Here is an 8775-nt window from a genome sequence, read left to right as displayed (position 1 = left end):
CCTAGTGCAATAAATACAGGCTGGCTCCTTAAAAGCCCCATCCATCCCCAGGGAGGTGGTACAGCTCCTCAGAAGCCTTGGGTGGAAGAGGCCTCCTTTACTGGATCTTAACTGGTAATGAGTCTTTTCAGTCTTCTCTCACCACCAGTACCTCCCACTATGTGACAGTCAGACCAATGGTAGTAAAAGGCTTTTAAAAAAATGCTTAACTGATGTGTGTAAGTATTCATATATTGGTAAAAAACTGATTGAGACTTATAAGGGATATATATATATATATATTTATTTACTTAAGTAAAAGAAAGTGAGCACATTTTTTTTAAAATATTAAGCAAATAACAAGACAGATGCTACATAAATATGTTGGAACTTGTGTCCGTGGTGTTGGAGCAGTGGAGGTTTGGGGCTCCTTCCCCAGAGTAAGGACAGCACAGGAGCCCCCACTGTCCTGGTCTGATTGGTGTGTGAGAAGTCCTGGTCACTCCAGAGCACTAAACAGGTATTGACAGTCGCACATTTATTTCAGTGTAGAGTTGTCTCGAACAACACAGCTTTGAACTGTACAGATCCACTTATACTGATTTTTTCTATAAATGTGTACTACAGCACTACACAATCTACAGTTGGTTGACTCCCTACCTGCAGAACCACAGATACAGAGGGCCAAATGTAAAGTTATATGTGGATTTTCAACTGCGGGGAGTCAGGCTTCTATCCCCCACATTGTTCAGATGTCAACTGTATTAACAATTCAACCACTGTGCCACCAGGGAAGCCCAGGCTGAACTTTTTAAGACCAAGTGATCAGCTTTTTCTTTTCTGCAGTACCCATTTGTTCGCCAGCACCTGGTGTCTCCTGGAGGGTCCAGATGAGCGAGGTCCCACAGTACCACCTGGATCCCTGTCCCAGGCAGTCTTCCCCTAGTCAGTGGGTGAGCCTTCAGGTTGATCCATCTCTGTTTCCAGGTCAACTGACAAGTGTCCCTCCTCCTTCCAGAAGTTAATTTAAAACATAAGATCTGACTCTGAGGATTTGATCATAAACACAGCTGAGAACAGAGGCAGGTCTCAAGAGAAACCAGTCTTTGTGCAAAACCTCAGAATCAATGGCAATGCCTCAAGGTCAGGTCAGAGCTGAACCTTCTCTTGTCAGCCTCGCACTAAGATAGTGTCCGGGTTGTGACCAAGAAGAACCTTAAGCTTTCTTTTAAGACCATTTGAAAATAAATAGAATGCAAGGATTCATCCTCTGGGTGAGTACAGAAGACTGAGCAATGTGGCTGGCAAGTGGGCTTGGAAATGTGCAACAAAGAAATCACAGAGTTTAGAATTAATATAACATTAATATTGCTACCCCAGTTTTCTTTGGTTGGCATTTTTTGGGTATTCTTTTTCCATTTCTCTATTTTCCACCGTCTTGGTCTGACACACATTGAACATATGGTGAAACATTATGAATCTGACATCATTCTTGTCCTATCTACCTGCCAACTAAGTCACATGAAGTGAACTAAGTGCCCCCAAATGCAGCACAGGGCGGGGACCCTGTGATGATGAGCGGACATGAGGGGGTCCCAGAAGATGCCGCTTGAATAATCATGTTTGATCTTTTCCCTATCAGGTCTTATGAGTGGGAGGATGATGCCAAGTGATACAGTTTGGGTGTTAAAACTTGATTTAAAAAATAAGAGTATTTAACTGGAGCTAACTTTTTACCAAGTGTGGCCTAAAGATACTTATATTCCAAGACTCTTCCCAGGATTAAATTCTCAGTATTTTAAAGTAACTATTTAATAATTAACTGTCAAATGTTAATGGGCAACTCTCATGGTTGGGAGAGTGATTAACAAAGGGAACAGAAACCTACAAGTCTGGTTTTCAAGTGTTGCTTGCTGGGACTGTGACAAAGTTGTTATTAGTAGAGCCAAGGGGTCAAGTGTATGGGCTTTGGAGTCAGACAGACATGGGAGCTAATCTCAGGTCTACCAATTACTAAGCATGTTAGTGAACCTCCATAAGCATTAGTTTCCTCACCCTCAGGGTGGGGGAAATAATTCTACTTCATAGAAATTTTGGAAGGATCACATGAGAAAATGTACATGGCCTACTTTAAAATTGAAACCTCCATTCATCTGGGTATATCATTTGGGAGAATGAGAAGTCAGGCTTTGAAATGAAAGGGGTGTTTTGTCATTTATAACAGAGAAGGCTTGCATCCAGAATGTTCTGAGAATCATAAGAGATGAGCAGATAACCCAGTGGAAGAATGAGCAAAGGAGCTAACAGCCACTTTTCAGGGGAAGATGTCTAGGTGGTCAATGAAGATATAGGAGGATGGGTGTTCAACCTCACTGTATTGGGAAATGCAAAGCAAAACAATGGTGGGCTGTCATACACACTCATCAGGACAGCTAACATGAGGACAACTAATATGTGTGCACCAGAAGGCGCATGCAAGAATATTCATAGCAGCATTGTTAAAATGACCGTAATCTGGAATTGCTTCAGATGCTAACAATAGAGTGGATAAGAGGATTTTTTAATGTAATGAAATGTTATATAGCAATGAAAATGAATGAATTACAGCTACATACAGCAAGATGGATGAATTTCGAAAGTGATAACTGAGCAAAAGAAGCTAGACACAGACGAACACATATGTGAGATTCCATGTGTGTGAAATTGACAAACTGCAGAATAAAACCCAACTTTGGAGATGCGTATTTGGTGATGGACAATCAAAAAGAACAGGGAAGTTATTACCTTAAGTGTCAGGGTGGAGGCTACTTTTGATGGGGAATGAGGGTGTAATGAGAAGGAGTGATGGCTACATGAGTGTTGGCTTAGTGATAATTCTCTTGGATGTATATTTATGTTTGATAAACTTTTTCTGTATATGTCATATTTCACAATAAAAAGGCTAAGAAAAAGAAAATGCATGTAAAGCCCTTAGCACAGTGTAAGTTCTCATTAAATAATGAAGTTGTTGGTTTTGTTGATATTAATTTAGAGATGTATAATTGGAACTGAAAAACTAGATGAAGCATTTCAAGCTGACAACTTTCTTTCTAGGTATAAAAACTAAGAGTGAGACAGAATGTACCTGGTCCAAGAGTGAATTGGGAGACACAGCTAGGGAGAGGCCTTTTCTCTCTGGTGTTAACCAAGCCAGAAGGCTGCAGGCAAGTGCTATGCCTTGAGAGGCCATGATGAGCAGAGCCTAGGAGAACTACCTCACCTCAGTAGTCAAGAATTTCTGAAGATAAGGACAGCTGTGGCATTTCATCAAACCTCTCCTGGTAATTCCAACCTGTAGCCAGGGATGAGGAACCTGCACTAGTGTTGAAGTGGATGATGGCAGCTGCTGCCAGAGGAGGATCTGTGGTTACCAAGAGAACAGAAGATACCCCAGAGGTGGAGCAGAAGGTCCTTCAGCAGACCCCATGATCCAGGGATTTTGTGTAGCAGACTGAGATGAATAATTGTGGGAGTGGTTGGTCTCCAACTCTGTCTCCTCTGGGTGAGTTTTTCTTAAGACAGCAGAGCTTCCATGTTCATGAGTAGTTCCTTTTGTCCCCTTCAATGCTTAATCCTGGAATTAGTTTTCAATTGGCTCAACATCATTTTGGATAAAGCCCATATACTGGATGCACTACCACCAGTTGTTGAAAACATGATTTTCAGACCTCCTGAGAAATTTTGACTTTTTAACTATGTAAGAAAGAAAAGTTATAAGCTGTTTCACTGGTATAACAATAACCAAAAATGCCAGCTTATACATTGATGATTCTTTACAAAGACACATGTGCCTCTAGAGATAAAAGACACAGAATAAATGAATTAAGAGCAACTAATCTTACCTGGGGAATGTGGCCCAGCAAGAATTCCAAGGACACCAGGGCAGGGCAGATATATCTCTCCTTGTGCCATGAGTACAGCCTTTGTATAAGGCAATACAATTCAATTCTGATGCAAACACCCAGAGTTAGCAACAGACTCCACAGGTCCCCAACAAGACTGTCCCCCTTTGGGATTCCAGCCACAAGTTCAGGGATTCCCAGGCCACCTGTACTTTTGACCAAATGGCTACAAGTCCAGGAGGTCCCCATGAGTCCCCTTAGTTTCAATAATTCACTGGAATGACTCACAGAACTTTGGAAAATACTATCCTTATAAATACAGTTTTATTACAAAGGATTCAAATCAGGATCAGACAAAAGAAGACATACATAGGGCAAGATCTGGAAGTGTTATGAACACAAAGCTTCCATGCCCTTTCCCCATGGAATCAGGGTTCATCACCCTCCCAGCATGTTAATGTGTTCACCAACCAGGAAGCTTCACCAAGCTTCAATGACCAGAGTATTTACTGGGATTTTATTATGTAGCCATGATTGGTGGAGTCATTGGCCACAGGATTGAACTCAATCTCCAGCTCTTCTCCCCTCCCTGGAGGTCAGACTGGCTCAAAACCTCAACCCTCTAATTACATGGCTGGTCTTTCTGGTGACCAGCCTCCATTCTGAGTTATCTTCTTAGGATAAACTCTGGTGTGATCCCAGAGCCTCATGAATAACAAAGACACTCTTATTACTCAGGAAATTCCTAGGATTTAGTCTCCGTCCCAGAAACCAAAGACAAAGGCCAGGCAAACTCTTTATTATAAATAACAAACTTCATACTCTGGGACACTATGCTGTAGAAGGGGAAAAACAGGTTGGTGACATCCCAAAGACTGAGCTTTTGTCTAAGAGCCATACAAAACAGAATATTTAAACCAGTGCTGATAGCCAATGGGATTTTAAACAGACCAAATGCTCAAATTCAAAATGTTCCATTTAAACCAAAATACTGTTAACTGGCAAGTCTAAAGTGTCTCACCACCCCACAGATTGTGGGCTCCTGAGGAGGATCAAAGCAGTTTGGAGGCTATGGAACAGATTAGCACCAACCAAACTTATCCAAAAGATGATATAAATTTGAATAACAGTATAGTAATTTGAGACTAGGAATATTTTGATTAGGTGATTCAAAATCATTGAACCAACTTTTTGGTGAATGCTTCCACCTGCAAAGCAAAACCAACATTCAGGGCCAGATTAACAAGAGAGTGGTGCTTAGTGACTATGGAATCAGAACAGTGGCGAAACCCCATAACCCCATACATTCTGATTTTTGCCCATTTTTCTTGCACTCCAGCTGTACTATCACCCTTCTATTTTCATAATAGAATGCTTTCCTTAAATGTATTGTACTTGTAATATTTGTTTATATGTAGCCTTACTCACATCATACTGTAATTTCTTGAGGATACATCAAAGGTCATCTAGGTTGACCTTTGTAGATTAACAAGTTTCCCTCAGTACATATTTACCATCAGACCTGGGGGTTTGTCTCATACTTGTATCCACTTTTAAACTGACTATGACTAGCTAATTCCAGAGCAGTAAATTTCTAAACTTACCCAAGAATTTGACCTGTACACCTTTATACACTGTGAGAGAACTCAGTCCATGATCATGATTAAAAGTTGCCATTCAATCTAGCCAGAGTTTACTTCTTGAGGCATGTGTAACAAATTGCAGGCATTTATTACATGCTTAGTTGCCTAGATGGTATGTCCTAAAGCTAGAGTCTTTTAAAATGTTGTTTTCTTGACATTTGATTGTTCACTTGAAGCCTTTACACATCTTTCATTGGTGGGGTATGAATAAAGATTGAGGTTACCTCAGATGGGACTGGAACAGTGGTAGGCATTTCAGAGAAGCTCAAGGCAGGGAGGAGAGAAGCTCAAAAATACAATGCTACCTCTGCCTTGGGTGGATGTTTTTGATTTTCCAAAATTACCAAATGAAAAGGCAGCTGTTCCAGAGACTATCAAGCTCTGTGACTGAACATGATATTTAGCTTCAATTAGTCAGCACACATTACCTGCCTTTTATGCTTGATGTTTCAGAAGCATTCTGAGGACTGCTCATCCTTGGGTCTAAAAGACTGGAGGTGGACACATAGATGCCATCCCAGATGCATATATCCAACCGCATTTTATCTACCATCCACACCATGTATAGTTTAGTCAAGATTCTGTCATAGAGCAGCCTTTCAGAACAAGAAAAAATTGTGTTTGTCAGCTGCCCAGTGGAGCAGACTGGGTGTTCCTTCTGTTTTCTCTCTTGGGAGTGGTCCTGAGTCCTCACATGTCCCATGACAAACATGCTTCAGAGAACTAGTTGTGCTGTGAGCCAGGTAGCATCACTGGAAACTCTACCAGAAATCAGTGTAGGCCTCAGTTAACCCAGCACCAGTGCCCCATGCATAGGTTCCCCTGCACTGGCAGCTGCAAACTTCCTGAGGCTCACAAACTCAGCATGTCCAAAACAAGAATCATGATCCACCTCTCCAAACTCCTTGTCTCTGTGCTTCCTGTCCCAGTCACTGGACCCACCATCCCTCTGGAAACATGGAGATCTTTCTTGACTGGTTCCTCCCCTCACCCCCAAAGCAAACTTTCAACAAGTTCAGCCATTGGCCCTCTGACTTTTCTCAAATCTATCCACTTCTCTCCATCTCAACCTCAACACCCTAGTCCAAGCAACACCCATCTCTCTTCTGAAGGACTCTGACACCTTCCCAACTGGTCAGCCACATCCACTGCCCTTCTACCCACTGTCTACCCTAGTCCATGGTAATTTTTTAAAACACAATTTTATTGCTGTCCTTATGAAAGCTCTTCAACAATTTCCCACTGATCTCAGGACAGAGATCAGTATCGAGGTTTGTGGTGGTCTGGCCTCTGCCTGTGACTCCTCATCTCAGGCCATAAAACATCCTCCAAATCTTGACAAACCAGCCCTGCTCCCTCTTCCCACAAGACATTTGTACCTGCTGTTCCCTCTGTCTGCAATGGAACCATCCCAACACCATTCCCCTTTTTTTTATTGTGGTAAAATATACATAACATAAAACTTACCATTTTAACTAATTTAAATATACACTTCAGTAGCATTAAGCACTTTCACATTGTTATGCAAAAATATGGAACACTTCACAAATTTGTGTGTCATCCTTGCACAGGAGCCATGCTAATTGTATTTTTCCAATTTTAGTCTATGTGCTGCTGAAGTGAGCACCTTCTCCCTTTTGACTATAAAGTCTGACTCATCTTGCATTTATTCAGGGAAGCCTTTCAAGACCAGGTCCATCACAAGTCATACATTCCCCTTGAATGCACAGCACCCAGTATGAGTTATATCAGCCGTCCCCAACCTTTTTGGCACTAGGGACCGATTTCATGGAAGACAATTTTTCCACAGGCTTGGGTGAGGGATGGTTCAGGTGGTAATGCAAGCGATGGGGAGTGATGGGGAGCGGCAGATAAAGCTTCACTCGCTCGCCTGCTGCTCACCTCCTGCTGTGCGGCCAGGTTCCTAACAGGCCAAGGACGGGGGATTGGGGACCCCTGAGTTATATTCTTGTTTCACTGGTGTCTGTTCTGTCTTACTAGACTATGAGCTCCTTGAGGGCAGCACTCAGGGCATAGAGGAATGTTAGGTACACAGTGGGAGTTCAGTGGATCCTAGTTAAATGAATAAACAAAGAAATGCAATTCTACCTTCAGTGGAAACCATCTTTGACTTTATTATAGAAAACTATGTAGTTCTGCATTGCCTTGAACTCCATTCCAGAGCAGGATCTTGACTTCACCTTTGAAAAACTAAAATCAATAATGAGGTTTTTTTTTTTTATCCTTTTCTCAAATAGAAGAATTATTAATGCAGACTTTATCTCTCATAAAAGAGGAAACACCTGATAGTCTTTATTTCTTATATTCATTGAATATATATATTTATTTTTCTGTTAAAAATTTCTATTCATTTTTCTATGAGATATTTGTTTTTTTAATTTTTATTGGAGTATAGTTGATTTACAATGCTGTGTTAGTTTCTGCTGTACAGCAAAGTGAATCAGTTATACATATACATATATCCACTCCTTTGTAGATTTTTTTCCCCATATAGGTCATTACAGAGTACTGAGTAGAGTTCCCTGCACTGTACTGTAGGTCCTTATTAGTTACCTATTTTATATATAGTAGTGTGTATATGTCAATCCCAATCTCCCAGTTTATCCCTCCCCCCTTCTCCCCTGGTAAACATAAGTTTGTTTTTTTTACATCTGTGACTCTATTTCTGTTTTGTAAATAAGTTCATTTGTACCATTTTTTTTAGATTCCACATACAAGCGATATCATGTGATAGTCTTTAAATAGTAGGTTTTCCTTCAATTCTATGCATCAAGGTTTCACAACTATTGACACTCAGACCTCTGAAGCAGTTTGTAATTTCCAAAAACTAATGTAAAGTAGAGCCTATTTTGCCTAAGCCTGCAAGATACCCAGCAAGATGCTGCCCCACCACATCTGCAAAGAAGTCCCCACCTCTCATTGGGGCTGATAGTGGGTTCTGAAGATGGCTTTCCCTGGAAACTGAGGGAAAGTCTGCAGCCACCAAGTTCATGGAGAACTTGTCACACCCAACTCCAAGAAGGCCTGCTATGGGCCAGACTGGGTAGATCTGAGATTTCATGAGACCAAGGATGCCAACACTGAGTTATAGCAAGAACAGCTGTCATTCACATGACCCTTCACACTTTATGGGTTATTTATAACACCAAGAGCTCTTAGGAAGCAACATCAGCATCAACAACAGCATTCTTATTTTACAGATGAGGGGAAAACACTTGAGGTCAAGCAGCTGGTCCAACATCCCTTAGCCA

At 41.3% G+C, this 8775-nt stretch overlaps 1 pseudogene; it reads right to left on the bottom strand.

Moving 5' to 3' along the window:
* Positions 1-7029: 7029 nt before the first annotated feature.
* On the bottom strand, positions 7030-7130 carry LOC137771116 (U6 spliceosomal RNA; annotated as a pseudogene).
* Positions 7131-8775: the final 1645 nt, after the last annotated feature.

Source organism: Eschrichtius robustus, chromosome 10 (assembly GCF_028021215.1).
Source record: "Eschrichtius robustus isolate mEscRob2 chromosome 10, mEscRob2.pri, whole genome shotgun sequence".
Lineage (NCBI taxonomy): Eukaryota > Metazoa > Chordata > Mammalia > Artiodactyla > Eschrichtiidae > Eschrichtius > Eschrichtius robustus.
This window is presented reverse-complemented; position numbering and strand designations above follow the sequence as displayed.